The sequence below is a fragment of the Lepidochelys kempii genome, chromosome 17 (genome assembly GCF_965140265.1).
Source record: "Lepidochelys kempii isolate rLepKem1 chromosome 17, rLepKem1.hap2, whole genome shotgun sequence".
In the NCBI taxonomy this organism is placed as follows: domain Eukaryota; kingdom Metazoa; phylum Chordata; order Testudines; family Cheloniidae; genus Lepidochelys; species Lepidochelys kempii.
The window spans coordinates 14,179,904-14,206,030 of NC_133272.1; the positions used below are offsets into that span (position 1 = coordinate 14,179,904).

General features: G+C 44.4%; 1 protein-coding gene and 1 non-coding gene across 11 annotated transcripts in view; one reads left to right on the forward strand and one right to left on the reverse strand.

Annotated features, from left to right (window-relative positions):
• Positions 1–26,127, reverse strand: part of AUTS2 (activator of transcription and developmental regulator AUTS2) — a 990,679-nt gene that overhangs the window by 121,225 nt on the left and 843,327 nt on the right. The window lies entirely within an intron of this gene.
• Positions 24,635–24,706, forward strand: TRNAA-UGC (transfer RNA alanine (anticodon UGC)). The gene has a single exon. It is a non-coding gene; the product is annotated as a tRNA-Ala (tRNA).

Here is a 26,127-nt window from a genome sequence, read left to right on the forward strand (position 1 = left end):
CATATGTTACCAGTCTATGCTTATTTAAATGTATTTATAAATGTTCCTAGAAAGTTTCAAGCACATACTCTAGTGTGATAATATCTTTCAAAAGCTGAGGATTTCATTAAATCATTTTTACTATCCTAGCTGACTGAAATATAAACACTGCACATAAGAAATATGGCACTCATTCTAATAATACCATACTGCATGCATATAGGCCCACACAGCTATAACATAATACTTCTGGAAGACTTTTGATCTGTCAGATTGTTTTACAAAGATGGGTCTGATAGGGAAACTGAGGCGCCAAGCATCAGGTTCTGATCTCCATTATTCCAGTGTTAACCCAAAATAACTCCCTTGAAGTCTCTTTGGCCCCAAAATGTTAAGTGACCCACAAGAGCATAGGCTGGAATAGAACCCACGTCTCTTGACTCCCAGACCTGTGCTTAATCCGTAAGCCCCCAAAATAATTATTACCAAGACACTACAGCACATTGAGGTGTACAGTGCCTGATTTTACTCAGATTAACATTACATTTATTCCCTGAAAGAGCGCCTAACCCCCCCTCCGCCAAATTAAACCCATGTAATGATTTAACTATCCACATTTTCTACCAACACTATTTTTAAACAGGAAGTGAGATGGTAGCTAGAAGTCCTTTCACTTGTAAGGATGAGTGAAGGCTGGATTCTTCACTCTATGATCCTTTTGAAATTGCCTGTGCTTCTTCAAGTCAGCCCTTTTAGTCTATTACACCTCTTGTGCAGGTTTCCTCCTATGATAATTCCCTCCCCATGCAACCCCAGATAATACAGTGCATTTTCTCTTCTGCTTTTGGTGCTTATTTGCAGGTGTAGCCATAGAATCACAGAATATCAGGGTTGGAAGGGACCCCAGAAGGTCATCTAGTCCAACCCCCTGCTCGAAGCAGGACCAATTCCCAGTTAAATCATCCCAGTCAGGGCTTTGTCAAGCCTGACCTTAAAAACCTCTAAGGAAGGAGATTCTACCACCTCCCTAAGTAACACATTCCAGTGTTTCACGACCCTCCTAGTGAAAAAGTTTTTCCTAATATCCAGTCTAAACCTCCCCCACTGCAACTTGAGACCATTACTCCTCGTTCTGTCATCTGCTACCATTGAGAACAGTCTAGAGCCATCCTCTTTGGAACCCCCTTTCAGGTAGTTGAAAGCAGCTATCAAATCCCCCCTCATTCTTCTCTTCTGCAGGCTAAACAATCCCAGCTCCCTCAGCCTCTCCTCATAACTCATGTGTTCCAGACCCCTAATCATTCTTGTTGCCCTTCGCTGGACTCTCTCCAATTTATCCACATCCTTCTTGTAATGTGGGGCCCAAAACTGGACACAGTACTCCAGATGAGGCCTCACCAATGTCGAAGAGGGGAACGATCACGTCCCTCGATCTGCTCGCTATGCCCCTACTTATACATCCCAAAATGCCATTGGCCTTCTTGGCAACAAGGGCACACTGCTGACTCATATCCAGCTTCTCGTCCACTGTCACCCCTAGGTCCTTTTCCGCAGAACTGCTGCCTAGCCATTCGGCCCCTAGTCTGTAGCGGTGCATTGGATTCTTCCGTCTTAAGTGCAGGACCCTGCACTTATCCTTATTGAACCTCATCAGATTTCTTTTGGCCCAATCCTCCAATTTGTCTAGGTCCTTCTGTATCCTATCCCTCCCCTCCAGCGTATCTACCACTCCTCCCAGTTTAGTATCATCCGCAAATTTGCTGAGAGTGCAATCTACACCATCCTCCAGATCATTTATGAAGATATTGAACAAAACCGGCCCCAGGACCGACCCCTGGGGCACTCCACTTGACACCGGCTGCCAACTAGACATGGAGCCATTGATCACTACCCGTTGAGCCCGACAATCTAGCCAGCTTTCTACCCACCTTATAGTCCATCCATAAGAAGCTTTAAATACGTATAACACTACAGTAAAACCCCTGTGGCCCACCACGTAGTGGACTGGAAAACCAGTTTAGCTTTGCAAAGAAGCTGGTATTAAAATCACTGAGGACTTGGTAGCTCAGCTTGTCATGCATTTTAAGACTTGTCAATAATAAAAGGAGTGCTAGTAATTCTGCTAAAAAATGAAATTCCTCCATTTCTGCAGAATAAACAAAAACAAAACAATGCATTAGCCATGCAGTATTTCTCAGCATTATGCTCTGAGTGTGTCATTAAAGTCAGATTTTATCTATGACTATTTTTTAAAATAACTAATATATGAAACTTTACATATACATTTCATTTCCTTCCTACTTTCTCTCTGTGGGAGGTGGACTCCGATTAAGCTAGTATAGCTAGTTTCACCAGTTCTTGGGGGTTAGGAGACCTATTTGTTACAGTTCATGTACTTTATATTGTGCTCTAAACTAAATCCTTGGGTGGTCTTTGCCTGTAAGTATAAAACTTCCTAGACCCTGAATGTAAAACACTTCACAGATTTTGGAAATTGAAAATGACTAAACCAAGGCATGAATATAATCTCACTGAGGCAAAAACAGACCATCAGGTTCTAGGTTACAATTTCTGGATTTGTAGTCTTACTGTAAGATTCTGATTTTTAGAGATATTAAGCAAACACAGATGCCACTGACTTCAACTGGAGTTTGTGCACAGCACATCTCAAAACAAGGCCCTAGGAGTTAAAAGGAGAGCTGTATTTGAGCAAGCAACAAAATGGAGCAAGACTATTTTTGTAAATTTTACATGAACAACATCTTAGTGGGTCCATTGCTTTCAAAAAGCAGTGGGTCTCAACCTGTTCCCATTCCAATCAATAGGAGTACTGCCTCTGGTTTGGGCAGGGACCAGCTATGACCCTATGAGACACCCCCCTCCACTTCCAGTTGGTGTAACTCTGTTGACCTGAATGGAGCTAGACTGAGTTGCAAAAGCTGACGGTCTGTCTGCTTATTAGATTGTATTATTAGGATGTCCTGGCACATAGTATTCTCCCGTCACGGGTTTTACTTCACTAAAGACAGAGTATTTATGCCACCAGGGATTGGTCCAGCTTCATCACACTGATAACCTCCCCCCAAGACCCGCCCCAGATCCTAGTAACTCAGTTTAGGACAAGACTTTAAATTAAATGTATAACTTGAATAAATATTAAAAGCATCATGGGCCTGATTCTTCCCTCAGCTACACCAGTGTTATTTGGGAGTGATTCCCTTAAAGTCAATGGCATTACACTGGTGTGAGTGTGAGGACTGTTAGGCACCTCATATGTTATTTAAAACCAGGCCTTTCATTCCAAAAATACAATTCAAAATAATCCACAAAGTACTTAAATATCATGCAGCATACACATGGTCACACTGGACTCAGCATTTGGGGAGGCTGGAGAATGACAGTGTCTATAGCAGCCGTACTCATCTGTCACGTAACTCCACTGACTTCCCTGGAGTTGAACCAGGGATGTATTTGGCAGCCGGTACTGTGATGATAGCTGTCAAGTAAGTCTAGTCACCTGATTTTTAAAAACACACACCACTAGCCAAGGATATTACAAGGTTACTAATAAAACACAAATCCTTAGGGTAGTATTCAAGAGCAATTCCTCAATCAGTAGTCAATTCCTGCTGTAGAATGTCACTCACATAGAAAGCCATGATGTCTTGATAGGTTTCGCAATTCCCCATCAGTTATCCAGCTGCTAGGCTAATCAGATATTATTACCTCCTTTGTGTTTTCTTTCTCAGTGCGCGCTCTCTCTCTCTCTCTCTCTCTGGCAAGGTTGCTGTAAAAGGGCTCTATAATGATTCCTATCTAAATATTTCACTTACAATACAACTTTGCGCTGTGCATCCCATGGAAAAAAATGGTGACTCACCTTGGCGTAACTGTTGTTCTTCGAGATGTGCTGCTCACATCCATTCCAATTAGGTGTGTGCACGCCGAGTGCACAGTTCGCCGGAAGGTTTTTCCTCGAACAGCACCCGTCGGATCAGCTCTGGAGCCCCCTGGAGTCGTGCCTTCATAGAGCTCAATATAGAGCCCTGCCACCCCTCCAGTTCCTTCTTGCCGGATACTCCGACAGAGGGGAAGGTGGGTGGGTTTGGAATGGACATGAGCAGCACAACTCGAAGAACAACAGTTATGAGAAGGCGAGTAACCCTTCTTTCTTCTTCAAGCGCTTGCTAATATCGATTCCAATAGGTGACTCCCAAGCCTTACCTAGGAGGTGGGGTCAGAGTTCATGGAATCGTTAATTGAAGTACAGGCCTGATGAACACCGCATTGTCCCTGGCGCGCTGGGTGATGGCGTAATGTGAAGTGAAGGTGTGGACCAAAGACCACGTAGCTGCTCTACATATCTCCTGGATCGGTACCTGGGCCAGGAAGGCCGCCAAAGATGCCTGAGCTCTGATGGAGTGTGCAGGCAGAGCGGGGGCAGGGACCTTTGCCAGGTTGTAGCATGCCCGGATACAGGACGTGATCCACAACGATGTCCTTTGCGTGGACACTGGGAGGCCTTTCATCCTGTCTGCCACTGCAACAAACAGCTGGTTCGACTTGCGGAACGGTTTAGTTTGTTCAATATAACAGGCCAATGCACGCCACATGTCCAGGGAATGGAGCCTCTGCTCACGGGTATTGGCAGGGGGTTTTGGGAAAAAGACTGGAAGGAATATGTCTTGATTGGCGTGGAAATTCAAGAACACCTTTGTGAGGAATGCCGGGTGAGGTCGCAGTAACACCATCTGTGTAAAAAATGTTATATAATGAGGGTCGGATGTGAGAGCCTTGAGCTTGGACACCCCCTTTTGGCTGATGTTACTGCCACCAAATGGCCACCTTATAGGAAAAATAGAGAAGTGAGCACATTGCTAGGGGCTCGAACAGCAGCCCCATCAGCCTCCAGAGTACCAAGGTCCAAGCAGGGGTGGACTGCCGAATATGAGAATATAATCTGTCCAGCCCCTTGAGGAACCACTGCACTACTTCGTTAGTGAAGATGGTGCATCCACGCTCTCCTGGGAGAAAAGCTGAGAGACAGCCAGGTGAATCTTTATCGAGGAGTGAGATAGGCCCTGCTGTTTCGATTGTAGGAGGTAGTCCAAGATAAAGGGGACCAACGATTGTGTTGGAGAGATATGACTCTGCGAGCACCAAATGGCGAATCTTTTCTACTTGACCAGGTAAGTAGCTCTGGTCGAAGGTTTTCTGGTACCCAGAAGGACCTCCCTAACAGGGTCTGAGCATGTGAACTCTAGTGGGTTCACCCACACAGCTTCCAAGCCGCAAGGTGGAGAGACTCGAGATTGGGGTGTTGAAGCCTTCCGTGATGTTGAGTTATGAGGTCCGGAACTGGTGGTAGAGTGATTGGAGTATTCACTGATAGCTCCAGTAGCATGGTGTACCAATGCTGACGGGGCCCGGCCAGTGCCACCAGGATCACCACGGTTTCATCGCTCTGGATTTTGAGGAGGACCTTGTGAATCAGCAGTATGGGTGGGAACACACAGAACAGGCAGTCCTTCCATGTAAGCAGAAATGCGTCTCCAACAAATCCAGGCTGTAGTTCAGGAAGGAGCAGAATTGAAGGCACTTCCTGTTGGCGCTTGTGGCGAAGAGATCAATCTGGGGAACTCCGCACCGCTGGAAAATATTGTTTATTACATCTGGGCGGATAGACCATTCGTGATTGTGAAAAGACCTCCTGAGGTGGTCTGTTAGTTCATTCTGTGACCCTGGAAGATGGGACGCTTCCAAAAGTATGGAGTGTGCTATGCAGAACTCCCAGAGCTTGAGGGCTTCCTGACACAGGGGAGAGAAGCATGCTCTCCTGTGTCTGTTGATATAAAACATTGTTGTTGTATTGTCTGTTAAGACCGATGTGCACTTGGCCTCAAGGAGAGACCTTAAGGCCTGACATGCCAGCTGGACTGTCCTGAACTCCCTTACCTTGATGTGAAGCATCAGTAACTCTTGAGACCAGAGGCTCTGAGTTCTGTGCTCCTCAAGGTGTGCCACACACCCCATGGCCGAGGCGTCGGCAGTCAGACATAGGGACGGAAGGGGGTTTGGAAAACGTGACCCCTGCGCAAACCAAGTGCGGGTCGAGCCACCAGTGAAGAGACTTGAGAACCTCTGGTGGAAGGGTAACCACCATGTCTAGACTGTGCCTGATTGGTTAATACACCGATGCCAGCCAAGCTTGAAGAGGTCCAAGTCTGAGCCTCGGTTGCACTTCATGTGTGCAAGCTGGCACGTGACCCAGGAGTTTTAAGCAACTCCTTACTGTGGTTATAGGGAATCGTTTGAGGTCTTGTATGATGTCGTGAATGGCCTGGAAGCGAGATTAGGGCAGGAACGCTCTGGCCTGTGTTGAGCCTAGCACTGCCCCATGAACTCTATTCTGTCAGTAGGAGTGAGAGTTGACTTTTGAGTGTTTAGGAGGGGGCTTAATGTGTTGAAGGTGGATCTTATGAAGGTGACCTATTGATGCACTTGGGTTCTGGACCGGCTGTTGACTAGCCAGTCGTCTAGGTAAGGAAATACCTGAACCTGCCTTTTCCGCAGAAAAGCGGCGATGACAGACATATATTTGGTGAACACCTGAGGTGCCGATGATAGGCCAAATGGTAGTACTTTGAATTGGTAGTGGGAACTCCCGAAGGCAAACCTCAAGAAGCGCCTTTGGGCGGGATTATAGATATGTGGAAGTATGTGTCCTTCAAGTTGTGAGCGGCATAGCAATCTCTGGAACCAGGGACAAGATGATATTGCCCAAAAAGACCATTGAAAACTTTAGTTTCTTCATGAACCTGTTGAGATTGCACAAGTCCAAGGTGGGTCTGAGGCCCCCTTTTGTTTCAGTATTAGGAAATACTGGGAGTGAAACTCATTTCCCCTGAGCTCCGGCGGAACTCCTCCACAGCCCTTGTCTATAGGAGGGTTTGTACCATCTGGACAAGAAGTTGCTTGTGAGAAGGGTTCCTGAAGAGGAATGGGGGGTGGGGTGAGGAAAATTGAAGAGAATATCCCATTTCTACCGTGCGGAGGACCCAACGGTCTGAGATGATATGGGACCACACTTGGTAGAAATGGGACAGACATTCCGAAAATGGGAAAGAACAATCCAGTTGAGAGGTTGGTATAATGCCCTCTGGCACATCCTCAAAAGGTCTGCCTAGGGCCTGGTGGCTGCCTGGATGACCCAGATCCCCTGTCATTCAGGGGTTGGGGTTGGCAACGGCGGTTCTGATTTCTGGGACCCCTACGGTTCTGGTCCTGCCTAGACTGTCCCTGGTATGGTCGTGTCGTGGGCTGAGGCCAAAATTGTCTATGCTGGATGGCAGGGGTGTGCAGTCCCAGTGATCTCAGAGTGGCTCAGGAGTCTTTCGAACTGTGGAGTCTTTTTTCTCCAAAAATAATGCGGCCCCCTCGAATGGTAAGTCCTGAATTGTCTGTTGGACCTCCCTGGGGAGGCCTGAGGCCTGCAACCATGAGCAATGGTGCATTGAGATGCCCGAAAACATAGTCCGCATTGCAAAGTCCGCAGAGTCTAATGCCGCTTGCAGCAACATCCTAGCAACTGTCTTGCTCTCACCCATGATAGCTGAGAATTCCGGCTTAGAATCCGGTGGGACAAGGTCCAATAATTTGGACATTGCGTCCAATGACTTAAAGGATCACTTGCTGGTTTGCAACACGAAGCTGGAGCCGTCTGGTGTAGTACAGCTTCCTCCCGAAGAGGTTCAGCTTCTCTGCATCCTTAGGTCGAGGGGTAGGCCCTTGTTGCCCTCGCCTCTTCCTGGAGTTAACGGCCACCACTACCAACGAGTCTGGAAGGGGATGGGTAAACAAATATTCGTAGCCTTTGGAAGGCACAACTCCCTCAGCTGTAGGAGCCAGAGAGGATGGTGTCTGCCAAGGAGTTTTTGTGTTCTCCTGAATGGTCTTTATCGGGGAATGGCCACCCTGGTGGGTCCTGCCGGGGATAAAATGTCCACCATTGGGTCTGACACCTCGGTGACCTCTTCATCTGTATCCCAAGGTTCTGAGTGACCCGCCTCAAAACTTCAAGGGGGGCTTTACTGTTGGGAAGGGGAGGCCCCAAGGATGCTCCTGCCACTGCCTCACTTGGAGACTATGTTGAGGAGCCCCAAATATGGGAGGGCCCCTTGTGCCCTTCCGGGTCTGGTGTCAGTACCGGACACGGTGCCAATTGTGGTGCTGGCAGCGGTAGTGGTGGCTAATGCCCAGGAGAAATCCCTGGCCCTAGACGCAGTCCTTCTCTCAGACGTGACCAAAAAGGAGCGTACCAAGGCGGACCCCTGGGACTGGTGGTAAGCCCACGGGGTCCAGAAGGGCACTGAGTTGGCATCTGAGCTGGTACTTGCCATTGAGGTGGCCACGGTACCGGGGGGAAAGTTTGGGTTATCCCCGCTGTCTGGGAGTGCCGGAGGCTACAGCGTCAGCTTCTTTGGGACACATATGAGTCAGTGTCCGATTTGGACTCTGATGAATCCGCGTGCAGGGACAATGGCGGCGCCGTGCCTGTCTGTGCCTGGGATCACTGCCAGGCCAATGTAGATTGTTGCCATGTCATATCCGGCTTGCCCCTGGGCTGCACCAGTGGCTTCTGAGTTGTTTGGGGCCTTGGGACTGGTGCAGTGACACCATGGTGGGACAAGTGTGGACCTGTCAGTGTTATCAGGTCCCGCGCCACTTCATAAGTCTCGGGTGTAAAAGGGAGGTCCAAATCCTCCACCTGGTCTCCTCCAGTGGCACCAGACTCAATGGTCCCTCCCGTGGGCCTGGAGTTGACTGTGCCAGCTGTTGAGCTGGAGAGGAGATGCGGTCTTGCACTGGTCCCCCTCCCTTGAGTACATGTTCCCGTGCGCGGGAAGGGGAGAGCCCTCTATCAGTCTTCCTGTGTTTCTTCTTTGGGACAAGAGACTGTCATAGGTGCCGAGAGTGATCCTGCGCTGTGCTCGGTGTTGGGGAACGCCGGTGATGAGGGTCTCTGATTGCAGAGTCCTTCTTCAGCACTTCCCGGACCGAAGCCAGCACACTGATGCTCAGGGGCCCGGTGCTGTGTCCATGGGCTCGATTCAGACTGAGGGCGGAGAGCTGCTTCCATTAGCAGTAACTTTAGTCTGTGGTCCCTCCCTTTCTTTGTGCGGGGGCGACAGCTCCTACAGATCTTGCACCTGTCCTCTTGATGGGACTCCCCCAAGGACTTTAGACAAGCTGAGTGTGGCTTGTATCCCTGGGTCCAAGGCATGCCCCGGACTTGGGAGAGGGAAACACCCCCCAGTACCCCAAGTCCAAACGTCTATCTAACGAACTACAACAATTTTGTAAACTATCTTTAACTATTTACAGAAAACTATGCTAGAGGATTGCTCGTTGAACAGGAGAGATGAAATGCTCCAATGACCGTCACTGACGGTAAGAAGGAACTGGAGAGGTGGCGGGTTGTCAGGGACCTATATGCAGCGCCACGAAGGTGCAACTCCCGGGGGCTCCAGAGCCAACCCGACGGATGCTGCTAGGGGGAAAAACCTTCTGGCGAATTGTACACGCGGCATGCAGACACCTAACTGGAATCGATATGAGCAAGCACTTGAAGAAGAACTTACATTGTTTTGGTAGTTGAGAAAAAACTCCCCTGGCTCCTTGGGAGAAGAGCTGATAGTTGTACCCAGTCCCTATGTTAAACCACCCAAACTCAGGTTCTAATACAGGATTTCATTTTAAGCCATGCAAGCCCTGAAGAAAGAGTTAAATCTGAAAAGTTGTATTTAAGTCTTTGTGTTACACCGAGGTCTTGCAGTAGATGGCAGGAACACTAGCAAGCCATAAGAAGTCAGACCATTGGTACTGTGCTTCTAGTCTTCCTCCAGCAATGACACGACATCACCTGTTGACTGCAATTCTCCTCTGAGGGGAACCACGTGAGCGAAAGGCACATTTCGATGGATGTTCAGAGGTGTTCGGTGTTGGCTAACTCTACCACCATTTAAGTTAGGGGGAGTTTTACCATTAACTTCAATAAGAATAGAGCTAGGCTGAGCTTTTGAAAACCCCACCTTTTGACTTTATCTCCCAGTTTCCCTGCTTTTGTGGATTTACAAGACAAGGTGGGTGAGGTAATATCTTGTTGGTGAGGAAGACAAGCTTTTGAATTACACAGAACTCTTCTTTTGGTCTGGGAGAGGTACTGAGAGTCTCACAGCTAAAAACAAAATCAAACAGATAGTTTAGGGTAAGTAGTTACAAGAGACCATTCAAGGTGAAGTGGTCTGTTAACATTCCTGTAGTCATAGTACAAAAGGGGGGCTTAGCGGGCTACAGAATGTTGTAATAAGCCATAAATCCAGTGATTTTTAGTGTCTAGCAAAGTTATGAATTTAAGCTCCCAGGCTCATCTTTTGAAAGTGTTGTGCCGGTTTCCTTTGACGATGAAGACTGTTAGGTCAGATATAGCATAATCATTTGTGAAAAGTGTTCACCTACAGGTGATAGGGTGTTTTTGTCTTATCATTTTCCTGTGCGAGTTCATCTAAGAGCATAGTGATTGTCTGGTTTCACCCACAAAGTTATTATTGGGGCATTTAGTGCACTGGATTAGGTACATCATATGTTGTGATAGTTGTGCGTAAGACCTATGGATCTTGAAAGGTGTGTTGTGTTGATCACTGTAGCAGTGAAGATATGTCTGCTGGTTTTGCATCTGTTGTTCTGGCAGGGTCTGGTGCCACTTGGAGTTGGTGTGTCCTGGTCTGTGGAGAGCTTGCTTCTAATGATGAGCTTGGAGAGGTTGCGGGGTTGTTTGAACGCCAGAAGAAGGGGTTCAGGAAAGATTTCCTTCAGGATGGGGTCCCCATCGAGTATGGGTTGTTGTTGTTTGAGGATACCTTGTATGGATTCCAGTGTGGGTTGGTAGGTGACGATTGGGGTGCGCCATCAAAGGGGGTTTTATTTCTGTACTGAAGAAGATTCTCTCGGGGTATTTGGCTGGCCCGTTTCATGATGTGATCTACTTCTCTGGTGGAGTGTCCTTGTTTGGTGAAGGCGGTTTTGAGTGTTAAGGTTTATATCCCAGACTTCCTCCTCAGAGAGATTCTATGGTATCTGAGTGCTTGGTTGTAGACAACAGATTTCTTGCTGTGTTTGGGATGGTTACTAGATCTATGAAGATAGATTTGGTGATCTGTGGGTTTCTTGTATATATTGTGGATTTATGTCAGAAGTTCAACCCCGGTTGGACTCGAGACATGTGAACCAATTTGGATTAAATAGGAATCAACACAAACTGGATGTGGACTCAAAGCATCTTTCAGCTTGGAAAAAAGATTCACCTCCTAACAAAGGACAAAAATCTTTCCTAAACTAGGAACCGGGCCCGGGCAGGTAGGCTGAAAGTGCTGCCACAGCAACTAAAACAGCAGCTGTAAACACTTGCTACAGAATTTAAGGCACAACCTCTTGGCCACTGAAGTCAGTGTGGGGCTTTCCTCTGATTGACGTAGACACTGGATGAGGCCCTTAGTGCTTACGACCATGAGTGGCTTGTATGAAATCAAGGTGGCTGCTTATGGTAATAAATCGTTGAAGGACTGAACCCTAAAGCAAAATAAAAAAATAGAGATGTGCTGTATAACTTATTTGTAAAAATTCGGCGAGAATTTAAAGGGTCTTTATGTGCAGTTTCTATCAGTTTATTATTATTGATTGAACACTACTGGTATGCATGGCATTTTACACAGGTATATACCTGCATACACATATGCATAATTATAGTGTGAATCTTAGCATAAGGTTTCCTAGTAAGGCACTGTCGACATCAGATAAATTTACACCAGTGTAAGGCCCCACGGTAGGTGCAATGTACTGGTAAATTACTAAAGTAAGCCACCCGCAGCACAATGGGTCTACATTAAGAGTGTGTCACTGTGTAATGCTGATGTAGATACATCAGTGCAAATTTCTCTAACACAGACAGGCCGGATTCTTAAGGCCATGTTAAATAAAATCACTTCTGTGCTACGGTTTAGGCCTGGAAAAAAAAAAACTGTTATAGACGAGTGATTACCCCGTGAAACAATGGGTCTGGGCAGAGGAAAGGTCAATGGAGCTGTAAGTACACCGTCCTGGAAGGCGCCGCTACAAGTTTATTATGTCAAAGAAGGAGCCATGATGTTACTATTTTTCCATTAAGGACAGTGATAAAAAACTATCCTCACTCTCAGCTCTGGGATTTACAGCATAGGTTTCCAACCTCCAGAGGCTAATTATTTCAAGTCACCCTGCAGTGCACCATGGGCAATGCTTTACGAAGTTAGCTTCATATGGTTGAGCACCCGTTACTTCATTGGCCTCTTGCTGTCATGATGCAAAGACGGACTACTACTTCAGGTAGCAATTTTTAAACAGAAGTGGATGATTTTTCAAGCAATTATAAGCAAAAACGTCAAACAGAAAGGCAGAGACTGCCTATCCTACTGAGAGGAGCCACTGAGGCAGAAAATATGTGCCAGAGCGGATCGCCTGAGAGATACACTGAGCTTGCTGTCAGGCAACGCGTTTTATCAAACTAGAAACACGATACTCGCCTGCTCATAATACCCTCCTTTAATGAGGTGGCCAGAGCAGCCGTGCTCTGCTGTATTCAAATAATAAACACAGTGGCTTTTCAGCAACTGATTTTAATCTCGTTTCCGGATCTGAGGAGGGCCAGAGAAACCTAACCCTGTTAAAAAAAAAAAAATGGGGTTGGCAACTTTGCCTGCTATCTTCAAAGGAAAAGTTAATGATGTCTAAGCAGATAGCAATGATACCATAGTGGGCAAGGGAACTCTTTCCATCTCTCTTTCACAAAGGCTCAGTTCTCAAAATACCAGACACTGTCTCCCATTCACTGGCAAAAGAGAAAAATCTCTAGACCCTCTTACAAGAACACATGTGACGGGCAGAAATCAGAGCACAATTCCACAAGGAGGAAAAGCAACTATAAAATGGAGCATTGCAAAGAATAACTCATTTACACAGTGTAGTCCTCCACTTGGACAATGGCTCCAGTGAGACACGACTGATTAAAATGATGTCAGTGAACTGAACACAGACAGGACGGATGGTTGTTTGAGGCTAAAACACTGGACTAGAACTCAGGAGACGTTGGTTCAAATCTCAGCTCTGCCACAGACTTTGGTGCCCACAATTCAAGAAAGATGTTGATAAGTTGGAGATGATTCGGAGAAGAGCCAGGAGAATGGTTAAAGGATGAGAAATCCCACTTTATAGTGACAGACTCAAGGAGGTCAATCTATTTATCTTAAAGAAAAGGTTAAGGGGTGACTTGATTACAGTCTATAAGTACCTACATGGGGAACAAATATTAAATATTGGGCTCTTCAATCCAGCCGAGAAACATAGAACGTCGATCCAATGGCTGGAAGTTGAAGCTAGACAAACTCAGATTCGAAATATCAGATGTCAATTTTTAACAGTGAGAGTAATTAACTATTGGAATAATTTACCAAGGATTGTGTCGCATTCTTCATCACAAATTATTTGTTTTTCTAAAAGGTTTGCTCTAAAACCTATTGTGCTCTAGAACTTAAGTTCTCTGGCCTGTGCTCTAGGGGAGGTCAGACTGTATAACCACAAAGGTCCCTTCTGGCCTTGGAATCTATGAATGTTGAGCAAGTCACTCAATCTCTGTGAGCCTCAGTTTCTCTGCTGTTAAATGCAGTTAATAACAACTCCTTTCTCCCACGTGTTGTGTTTGGGACAGGGACTACCTTTTTCTAGGTCTCTGTATAACATCCAGCACAAGGTGGCTTTGATTTTGGTACAAATAAATGATAATAAGTAATAATAGCACCCAAATCGGACAGCCACCAAACTTCGGGCACAGCCAGACTTTTTGCGGTGAGCTGAGCTGTGCTGTTATAGTTGTCACAGGCCGAATTAAAAACCCACAGTGTGAACACGCCCAAGCTTTGGGAAAATTCAGGTATAAGTCAGGCCCTGTGGGAAAAAAACAAGTTAAGCAGCTTTAGGAATGAAGATAAAACAAAACACATACAATGTTTTAAAATAAGCCATCTGAAATAGAAACAAAAAATAAACCCAAGTTTAATGGCAACAAAGTGCATAGCACAAACTCCCCAAAGCCAGGCAAGTCCAAGTTAAATCCAACACTGCACACACCACCCATGCAGCTTATGATGTCTGGTGTTCACAATGCAGAGATGCATTTCAGTCTAGTCAGACTGGGTGGCTTAGATACCTGTTTATCAGCAGAAATATCTGAGCAGACAGAAGAAACATGCCATACGGCTGCTTGGCTCATTAATAGCACCCTCTTTGAAGGACTTTCCAGTTTTAAGAGTTGAAACGCTATACAGGGTTTAATGTTGTAAACAGAAAGTGAAGTCAGCCCTTTTATGATCTTCCTGTCCATGACACTGTGAAGGGAACCTCCTTGTCATTTAACCCTCTTCACCAAGATCTTATCTACACCCACAAATTGCACCAGGTTATCTTTGGTATTTAAGTCAATTTAAACTGACGCAGAAGGCTGTGTGGACACACTGATTTTGTTTTAAGAATGGTTTATTTTGATTACACTTAAAGCTGTTCCTATTTGACCTAAGCTAAACCAAAATAAGGCACTCAAACTGAAATATGAGTGTCCGCATGTGAAGTTGCATCCATATAACTAAAACTGGTTTAAAATCAGATCCTGAGTTAGTGCTAAATTATCCCCAAGAGGTGCATGTTGCTAGTTCTCACAGTGGCATCACAGCTTAAATTTCAGCCACAATCTCTGATTTTTCACCTAAAAGATGAGTATGGAAGTATACACACTCGGCTCTACACAACAGGTGACATTCAGTGGACAGAACATTCTACCAATGATGTGGTACATTATTATTATTATTATTTATGTGCATTGCAGTAGCGCCTAGAGGCCCAGTTATGGACCAGTGTGCCAGGCACTGTACAAACACAGAACAAGAGGGTCTATGTCCCAAGCTGTTTACACTCTAATAACACTCAGCCTTCTTTTGCATAGATTCTTTCACACAAACTGTCTCCCCAAAACCTTTACAGTGTTAAAGGATACAAGTGCACAGTTACAATTAAAAGAAGAAGAGGAGCGGAGGCAGTGACATTAAGACATTTAGGCAAGGAAGGAAAGACATGTTGTCCAATGAAGTTATGAAAATAGTTGGAGAAACCTGAAGAGGAAACTACTTCAACCTTTATTGGTGAAACTGCATGAAAGGATAGGAAAGGTCCATGCAAGATGAGGGGAGGGGAGCAGAGAGCACGTTCATGGGCTAATACTTAGAAATGTATAAAAGATGCATTTCACTTCTGCATTAGGCTCTTCCCACTGGAAATGAAGACTGTTACTTTGCATTCCTACAATAGCACCTTTCATATCAGCATTTCAATGAACTTTGCAAACATTACTCGAGAGTCTCAGAAAAACCGCATGATGTGGAGTGAATGGTATTACAGATATTTTACAGAAGGGCCAGTTAAGGCAGAGAAAGGGATCATGAGTTAGAGAGCTTTAAGAACAGAAACCAGGTGTCTGGACTTGCAGTTTCAGGATAGGCTGGGTTCTTCTCTCATACATAATCCTTAAAGTTATTTCTGCCCAGTGCCGTCACTATAAAAAACACCCTTCTCTTGAGTCCACTTGGTGCTTTGGAAACCTGTGTAATCCATTGAGTTCAGGCATAGATATTAGTGGACTATTTTGTGGGGAGATATAATAGAATCACGGAAACATGGGAAGGCCCTTTTTTTAAAATTATTATTTCTGGAGGCAAGGCTTTGGCTTGTACAGATCCATAAAACCTTTTGAGGTAGTATGGAGAAGCTTAATCTTTGGCTGACACCTGACATCTTTGCCAGAATTATGGTATTCTTATCCTGCAGACCTGAAAAGTGAGATGTGCCCTCGACATATGACCTGAGCAAATGTGAAGGCAATTTTATCGCTGGCGTAAATAAAATAAACTCTGACAGGCCTGAGGATGGGAGAAGTGGCGTGGCCCTGTGTTGTCCCCCTTTAGTTAAAACCCTTTGGACTTTGCCTTAAGCTCACTGCAGATGGCTGCTGATGCAAAGGGTGATATTTGCTTGTAATCTTTCCTTGGAAAGTAATTAGCTTCCATTTAGAGGGATGACAAATTGATCAGGCAGGAATCTCACTGAGCTCTGAATTGACGCTAAACTATGGTGTCTGGGGCTCTGGCAAGTCGGGTTTGTAAGTCTGTCAATGCATTTTACAGTTTCAAAATTCAATCACCCAACAGCAGGCGAGGAAAGACATTGCTCCAAGGGGGGGTAAGGGGGGGGGAGAACCCACCAAAGCCAACACTTCCTCCTGCAAGTTCATTATCGCCTCTCTAAAGCATGACGGTGGTGTGAAATGGGTTAGACGCACGGATGCCTCTGTTAACGGCCAAAGAAAAAAAAGTCGCACATCATTAGGAATGGAATAAACGATACCGAGGCACAGAGCAGAAATGATTTGATTAGCAATTTCCAGTTTTGAAAAGACCTGGAAGAGAACCAAATGACTATACAGAAGGTGTGATGGAGTTCTTAATTGCTGTAACTGCACAGGGAGACTCGATGATTTGTGACATATAATACAGCACAGTACGCTAACGCTAATAACTGTTAATTAACTGCAGCAATGATATACTCTCAAAATGCACATACAAGTTACCATAATTTCTAGATTAAAAGCTGCACTTTTCGAAGCCACAGGCAGGGAGGGGAAAAAAAAGGGGGGGGGGGGGACAGGGGTTTTTTTTTAACCTTCTTTGAGCACGGTTCACATCCCACCCAGAGGAAAGCAGCCAGACAACACTAGCAAAAAAAAATACTCCTGCTGAAATGTGAAACAGTTCCTGAATGAACCTCTCCCCCAAGAGAAGCAGTTATTAATTCTGAAAGGCTGCTGTTGCACCAGGCCATCTGGCTGTGCTGTGAGGAGTTCAGTACTGCTTGGATCCCATTTGCCTCAGCGACACCGTTCAACTCGCCAACGTTAACGCACCGGTTTGAAATTTCATTTTGGTCCCTCCCTGGTCCTGTTTGTGGGTTTTGTTTTTGTTGTTGCTGTGTTTGTTGCGGGAGTTGGTTGCGCTGTCCCCTGCGAACACAGCTCTGTTGGAGACCTTCTCTGAGCCTGGAGACAGCAGTCTCTTCTAAATGATGCCAAGAAGCGAACGTTACTCTGACTCCGAATAGCAATGCTGTACATTAGACTGGAAGGTAGCGCTCAGCAACAGCTGCTGGATTGACAGCCCTGGAGACTGAAGGCCTCTATTTATCCATCCTGCAGGTAGAGCACAAAAACTTCCTCACATTGCCCCCTGCCAATATGGCGAGGCTGGGATCATGTGACGCTGATTAGCTGTCTGGAAATTGCTAAAAGACTTTCTCTTTGAGATCAATAGTACTAAAGAGGAATGTAAGATGGGTGTCAGGAGAGAAAAATTATTAATGTAGAGTTTCTGACCAGCACTAAAATACTTTTGGCCTGTTTCCCCACCAAATTTCTTTCAGATGTAACAGATCTTTAGAAAGTCTCTTTAAATGCTACAGTCAAAGCAAACAAAACCAAGCACCTCAATTACCCTGGGGGTGGGAAAGCTAACAGCTTAGTGCTTCTATTGGTCATCCATTGTCATGTACTCCATCTGCATCTCTCCCAAGGGACAAGTTAAGCCAGGTGGTCCACATCTTTGAAGGTACTGCTCTCTGTTTCACAGTAGGACGAGTACAAATCTGAGCCTTATTGTAAATATATTGGAAGAATGGAAAAAACACACACACAGTTGGGTTTCAGTGTCAGTGTTCACTGGTATGAGCTGAGCTACAGGTTACAGAAGAGATAAGAAACATGCACAGTACAAAGGAAAGAGGAGAGAAACAAAAATACTCTCAATATACGAAGAGGAAATAGAGACCAATGAGGATATGTGTGAATGGTCTGTCGACATATATAGATTACCCATCTCCGTAGCATCCATGTGCCACTGCCATGAAATATATCACAGGTAGACTTGTCTATCAGTCTAATACACTGCAAGCCAATGAAATGAAGGCATATCCTGTAAGACACTTGGGCTTAAGTGTATTTGTAGTCAGGACTCACTTTTAGTGAAGAGCACACAGGTCTTTTTAAGTATTATTGCTCCAATTACAGTGTTGTCAACCTCAGAAGATAATTCTCTCTCAACATACTAGCATTGGCTGTATGTGTACAATGGAAGAAAAGAAGAACAGATCTCCTTTTTATCTTGATATCAGAGCTACAGTAAATAGTACCAGTAAAAAAAATGTGGTTTTATATTTCAGAGAATCCTAGGCATGAAAGGAAAACATGGCCTGTTAAGTCATATACCGTCTCTGCCCTCAGGGCCAGTACAGAATTATTCCCTATAATATGTTCTCCAGTGCTCTGGCCAAATGTAAATAACTCATGCGATGGCATTTCTACCACTTCCCTTGGTATGACATTTCCCCTCCTTATTTAATCTCTGTCTCTTCCTACTGCTCCTAGTGATCATATCACTCCCAGTTTTGCTCCTGTGACTACCCTCTCCAAATCATATTTTCCTTACACACTAACAAGTACTTTTACCAGACAGATTTTAAATCTGACATGAATGCTATGTATAAAGATCCACACACTAGATATGTACTTAATAACCCCCCAGGGACAAAAATGCTTCTGTAACCACTAAAATGCATCCTTTGGGGATAAGTCAGCCTTGAGTAAAAAATTCTTAAAGACATTTTGTATGACAGTATCACTCCCTTTGAAAGTCTCAGGTGCCATTATAAAGATGAGGAGGAGGACTGTAATGCACTTTAAGAAATCAAGAATAATTAGCCTCGTGTATTACTGTTTTGCCATAAGATCTAAGTGATAAGTCATCCAAATTGCATGATTCTGAGTAATCACAAATGCTAGTGTTAAAAAAAAAGAGACATGAAGTAAAACTGCACATTCCACAGTTGTGTTGTGCTATATTAATGAAAGAAACCCCAAACATTTATGATCCCAGTACATGATTAAAAATATGGAGTCAGAAAGAAGGCTGACAAAGGGCTTGAGTCTGCTCTCAATTATATTGGTGTAAATCTGAAGTAATTCTCCTGATGCCAATGGCATTACTCCAGATCAACACCATTTCAACATTCCCTCTCGTAGGTCCCTCATTCTAGTTCCAAAGTTACCTATGTTCCACACAAATTGTCTGTCCCCTCAGCAATTTTATTGCTGAAAATTATTCACATATGGAATAAAGAATGAAAAAAACTAATGCGGTCTTGGGATGCATCAGGAGAGGTATTTCCAGTAGGGATAAGGAGGTTTTAGTACCGTTATACAAGGCACTGGTGAGACCTCACCTGGAATACTGTGTGCAGTTCTGGTCTCCCATGTTTAAGAAGGATGAATTCAAACTGGAACAGGTACAGAGAAGGGCTACTAGGATGATGCGAGGAATGGAAAACTTGTCTTATGAAAGGAGACTCAAGGAGCTTGGCTTGTTTAGCCTAATTACAAGAAGGTTGAGAGGAGATATGATTGCTCTCTATAAATATATCAGAGGGATAAATACCAGAGAGGAGAGGAATTATTTAAGCTCAGTACCAATGTGGACACAAGAACAAATGGATATAAACTGGCCACCAGGAAATTTAGACTAGAAATTAGACGAAGGTTTCTAACCATCAAAGGAGTGAAGTTTTGGAATAGCCTTCCAATGGAAGCAGTGGGGGCAAAAGATCTATCTGGCTTTAAGATTAAACTCGATAACTTTATGGAGGACATGGTATGATGGGATAACATGGTTTTGGTAATTAAATATTCATGGTAAACAGGCCCAATGGCCTGTGATGGGATATTAGATGGGGTGGGATCCGAGTTACCCAGGAAAGAATTTTCTGTAGTATCTGGCTGATGAATCTTGCCCATATGCTCAGGGTTTAGCTGATCGCCATATTTGGGATCGGGAAAGAATTTTCCTCCAAGGCAGATTGGAAAAGGCCCTGGAGGTTTTTTGCCTTCCTCTGTAACATGGGGCATGGGTCACTTGCTGGAGGATTCTCTGCTCCTTGAAGTCTTTAAACTACGATTTGAGGACTTCAATAGCACAGATATAGGTGTGAGATTTTTTGCAGGAGTGGTGGGTGAAATTCTGTGGCCTGCGTTGTACAGGAGGTCAGACTAGATGATCATAATGGTCCCTTCTGACTTAAATATCTATGAATCTATGAATGATGAAGTGGAAGTCACAGAGTTATTCACATTAAAGGAAGGCGTCCCATAGCATTTTAAGTATCAATAAGTTGTTCATTTTCCTCCTTTTGGATCTGTATCATGCCTTATGTTCCAAACAGGGGCTTTGACACGTTGAGAGATACAAATATAGAAGAAGATCTTCAAAGGCATAAAGGGGAGTTAGGCACCCAACCTAAAGTCAATGGGAGTTGGGTGTCTAACTTGCATTTTTGCCTTTGAAAATCTCTCCCATAACTCAGAACAGATTTTCACTCACAGGATGAAACTCATCCCTGTGCAGGCGGCCAATAAAATGTCTGGTGCTTAAGTCCCATTTAAGCCATATTTTGAGGTCTGAAGTGGTACTCAACTGATGTATCGATCTTATGCTGGCCATTTGCACAGGGTGAACTTCGCTCATGATATTCCAGTTGGAACTCCTTTGTTCGTGTCACATGAAAATGCCTCTGGGTCAGAGCAGCACGTTCTGTGCTAGCTGTACGAAATGCGCGAGTTACAATTAAACTGTTTTTTCCCCTCCAGACGAAAGCAAATATTTTCTATTAAGATTTGTTTCAAGCAGAAGCACACAAAATAAAAGCAAGAGAAATATTTGAGGGTTGCGTCGATTGGGGTATGCATGGAAAATTAACGCTCTGACATACATAATGTGCTTAATCTTTTGTGGCAACTTTTTTACATTTGTAAGAGTTATGGATTTTAAAAGTCACAGCTAAGATTGCTTAATGAACATTCACCACCCTGGCAGTGGAAGCAGGGCTGATGTGGTTTAGTCAGCTGTTAGCTTTATTGCCTCTCTTCTGTACTAAAAGTGACAAGTTGAACACATTATAGAGAGCTCAGATGTGTTATGTAGATGAAGCCTGCAGCAATATCTGCCTGCTCTCTATTATTTATGATGTCTATATAATACAATGGACTGAGATTTAAGCCATTGTGATGCAGTTTGTTTTCCAGGGCTCTGAAGTACAGCACATTTTACAGAGAATTGCATCTCTGTTACATATTAATCAAATCCATCTTACATGCAGCTCTTACACTGTAAACTAAAGAGAAAGAAAGATTAAAGCGCTTGGCTTTTCCTCCGCTGTCAAGGACTGGCAATAAAATAATAATAAGGGCTTCTAAATAATGTGTGTGTGACAGGCCTTTGCTCAGTTGTACAGTCCTTTATGGAGGTTAACTACAAAATAAGTTCCAGTGAGTGATTGGAAACAGGCGTGTGTGCAAGACTGTAATGCCAACCCCTGCATAACTCTTTGCAAAGTTCATTTGCAGAATTTCTCCCAACTTGATAAAGCAGTGTTGTTGCCACTCCAATCCTTCCAGTCATCAGTGCGTCCTGCCCAACTTTACAATCCCCGTCCTTTTGAACTCACCTTCAGCTGTGGCCCCTTCGTGCAGAAAGCTAAACTCCAGTCACAAAAATCAGGCTTCCCCCCGCATTTTGGAAGTCATGGGAAAGTTATTTTACTATAGAATATATAAAACTCTGTAGAGGTCTGTGGTTTCGGATTTTTCTTTTTCATCATTATTTGGGTTTTGAAGATCAAGATGTGGAATTTTTAACAAAAGCCTGAAAAGACTGGAAGTTTTTAAGATGGTATGAATTGCAGCATTTATTGGATTGTTTTCCCCCCCCACCAGATTGTTCTGTCAGGCCGCCTTTTAAAAGTTAAAAGTTAAGCCTGCTCTGCCTTATTATCCCCACAACAGTTGGGCTCAACACGCCACAGCTTGCAGGCGGTCTGCCTGCTTCTCATCATGTTATTTAGATGCTCGTGTGTCAAATGCATGGAAGAGAAGCTGCCCAAGGCATCTGAAAAGGAGCCATTGAGGCCATCACAACTTGCTGTGCTGGTGAGCCACTGTCAGAGTGCAGGACTGGGAATCAGGAGGCATGCATGGGTTTGATTCCAGGCTATGTCAGTGACCTTCTGTGTAACCTTAGGCAAGCCACATCACCTCTCTGTATGGAGGGTCCACTCTTAACTTAACACTTCCTAATCCAGAGATGAAAAGTGCTACATAAGCGATAAAGTACCACTGGTATTACGAACTGTGTAATAACTGAAAGAAAATAGAAGGCAATATGTTAAGTATATTATACATTGCACAGCTAAGTTAACCTGCAGAATCCACTTGGGAGAGTCGTCACTGGATCAACTTAAGGTGCTGCGAAGTTCAGATCTGGATTCTGAATGCCTCAAAGTTCAGTGGCTTTTGGACCTGGGGCTTTGCTTGAGTCAATTATAAAGATGAGGCCTCTTGAAAAAATATGTATTCAGATCTTGGTTTGTGTATTAATATCCCTGAACTTTAATGATATTTGGACCTAGAATTTTGGTTCAGGTTCAACTCTAAATCAAATAGTGTGGGAGGATTTTTAAAATGTTTGATACTTTTAGGACAGATAACTTCTGTATTGTAGTTATGCACCTTAAGATCATGGAAAAGGCAAATAAATGCCAACCTGCAGGGCATAAGATGACCCCTGCAGGGTCAGAAAAAAATCCTGACCTACATACCTATAGCATGGTACAAATGTCTCAGGTGCAGTATTCCCCCCACATTCTTCTGAAACATCAGGTTTTGGCTCAATGATGTAATGCAATATGGCAACTGCTATGTTTGCTCTCAAAGAACTGCCATATACTGCTGCTGTGGATTTTCCGAGGGTCATGGTGGTATTTTGAGACTGTAGTCATAAGATGATACTACTTTCCAACATCTCCATTATCTCTTCTAGCATACCTAGTCTCATTTGCTCAGAGAATCCTGAGTACTTTAGTTTTTTATTTCACAGCATGTTTATATGCAGTGATATCCATGTTTGATGGCTGGGACTCCTCAGAAGTTTGCAGGCGTTGCAGCTACCTCAGCATGATCAGTCTGGGGTTTTGATTTTATATTTCTTTTATCTCTTAGTATCTGGGAAAAAAATTAACATGTCTAAGCTAACTCCCTCTTCTGTCTCTCCCACTGCGTCTGGTCTTGCTTCATCTCCCACTTAAACCCATTTTCTGCCAGTGTAATGCCAACTACTGACTTCAGTGGACTCACTCCAGCACTGCACTGGTTGTAAAGGAAAGAAGAATTGGATGTATTTCAGAGTACGAATTTTCTTTATAATTATGGGTTATATAGCACTGGGCACAAAGGAAGCACTGAATAAATAACTGATGATAATGAATGAAAAGAATCCTGACTCTTTGGGTCTGCCTTGCCCACGGTGTAGCCATTTAAGCTTTGGCAAAGTGAGTATAAAACAGACCCTTAAAGGGTTTTCATGCAACTAATGGTAATTCTAGACTGGTGCCTCTACTTCACTGTGTAGCTCACCAGGTTGCCAATTCTCATGACATTTGCTATTTGTTTTTTGTTTGTGTATTTGTTTTAAAGTGTCCAGGCTCTTGGATTCACAGAGTTAGGTGAAAATCTCAACTTATACTGAAAATTTGAAAAATTTTATGGAGAAAAGCTTGAAAACATGAACCCTAAAGGCTCAAAACCCAAAAAGGCAAATAAAAAGAGCCCCAAATGAATTATTTGTAAAGAATCACGATTTTTAAGCAATCTCTTGATTTTTGACTTCCTAAGGGTTGGCAATACTCAACTCATTTCTTCAATTGCTGAGACCTGTCTTAAAACTTCTCCACCACCGACCATCCTCACCAGTATCCACGCAGGGAAAAGAAGCCTGTTTTGAAGAGCAGTTGCCAAGAAGAACCTCCTTGCTTTTATTTCTGATGAATGCGAAGAGGTAGAGAACAGAGTGGGCCATGCCTGAAATATATCAAGACTGATTTTATTTTGAAGGAGATTATGTTCCTTCCATTGTGGCAGCTTTTAAAACCATCTTCTGTAGATTTCCGACACCCAGTACAGTGTCACAGGGAAACGTTCTCCAAGTCCGGAGATGGTATCTTGAGGGATAGTCATTCTCATTTCCACATAAACCAGACTTTAAAACAAAAGAGAGAGAGAGAGAGACCTAGCTGCTTGTAGTAGTGGGGTAGTTTCTTTCACTCCACTCTACCTGGAAAGTGGTCAAAGTGCCACCCGAAGCTATGAGAATTCATTTCTCAGGCTTTGGGCAATGAGCTGGGAAAACATGAGCTCCAGCCTCCTGTGGTTTGTATGTCTGCATCAGGAGAAGCCTAGAGAATATGAAGGCAGACTCTCCAATTCTCTCCTTTACCTTGTCTTGAAAAGTAAATACACTGCTCCATTCAGTAGGGAATTACCACGGGGGGGGGGGGGGGAGGATTGGAAAACTCTAGGGGCTAGATAGGGGAAGGGGATCTAGCTCAGTGGTAGAGCGCATGCTTTGCGTGTATGAGGTCCCAGGTTCAATCCCTGGCATCTCCAAATTGCTTTGGGGCGGGGAAGGGATAGCTCAGTGGTTTGAGCATTGGCCTGCTAAACCCGGGTTGTGAGTTCAATCCTTGAGGGGGCCATTGAGGGATCTGGGGAGTTGGGGATTGGTCCTGCTTTGAGCAGGGGGTTGGACTAGATGACCTCCTGAGGTCTCTTCCAACCCTGATAGTCTATGATTCTAGGGGCCTTGCTTACAAACCCTTACATTAACAGGCAGCAGTGTGAAGAGACTGTCGCACAGGCTGCTGAGAACAGAGTTGTAAGTCACTGTGCAGGTTTGCTGAAGGAGCCTGGGAGCAGCTGCATCCCTTTATTCCCTAAATAACGTATTGATATGAGCACATGTATTTTCCTGTTGAAGTGGCTCACAGAATAAATGTGCATCCCATCCAAAGAGAGATTACTATGGCAGCAGATGTATGCTATACTGCAAACAATAAACGTATGGAGCCCTAATCCGATACAACACAATTTCGTTTCATACTAAATCCTTCATGGAAAGTATCACAAAATGCTTTACAGCAATAGGAGGTGGGAGTCCTGCTCAATGCCTAAAGCCCTAGGCAGTTTGGACTCCCGGGTTCTTTTCCTAACCCTGCCACTACCCCAGCCTGGGCTTCTTTTGACCCTGCCTCTGACAATGTGGGCAACTCACTTACGCACACGGTGCCTCAGCCTATCCAAACGGAACATGAGCATGCACCCAGCCTCACAGGGAGATGAGAGTCTTAATTCCTGTTTGTAAAGTGCTTTGAGATACCTGGATAGATGCTGTGTGCTATTCATACACAGAGAGAACGCTTTACTGCACAAAGCTGGGGTCAGTGACTCCCATGCAGGGCCAACGACATACGGAAACAAAACAAGCGCAAATAAACTGCCAACGATAAAAATCCAAATTCATGCAGGCTCGTCATGACAAGACAAGAATGGAAGGAAAGCTGGAGTAGCGGGGGCAGGGATAGTAGCTTGGCATTTAGTGCTGGATGCAGGCAAAGACAAACCAGAAGGTTTTGAGGGAAGATCTGAAGAAAGGATGTGACTCAGGAGGAGACGAGGGAGAGAGTTAAATGGGCCAGCACAAATGAAAAAAGCAACCCCCAGCTGTGGAGAGTTCTGAAGAGAGGACAAAGAGGAGACCAAGATTGGAGGAGCGGCATGAGCAGGCAGGGGCACCAGAGGGTCACAGAGGAGGTCACAGAGATGGGGTGGTGCGAGTCCATACAGAGCACTGAAAACCAGGAGGGCAAGTTGGTATTTTTATTTGAAGTTGTATCGTAAATGGCAAGTGGACCTAATTGTAAACAGCGGGGCTTCCCCTTGCATGTCTTTATCCTTTGCGTTAAATCTTAGTTGAGAAACAGCACAAGGCACTGAAAACAAACACACACACACACACATAAACAAACTAA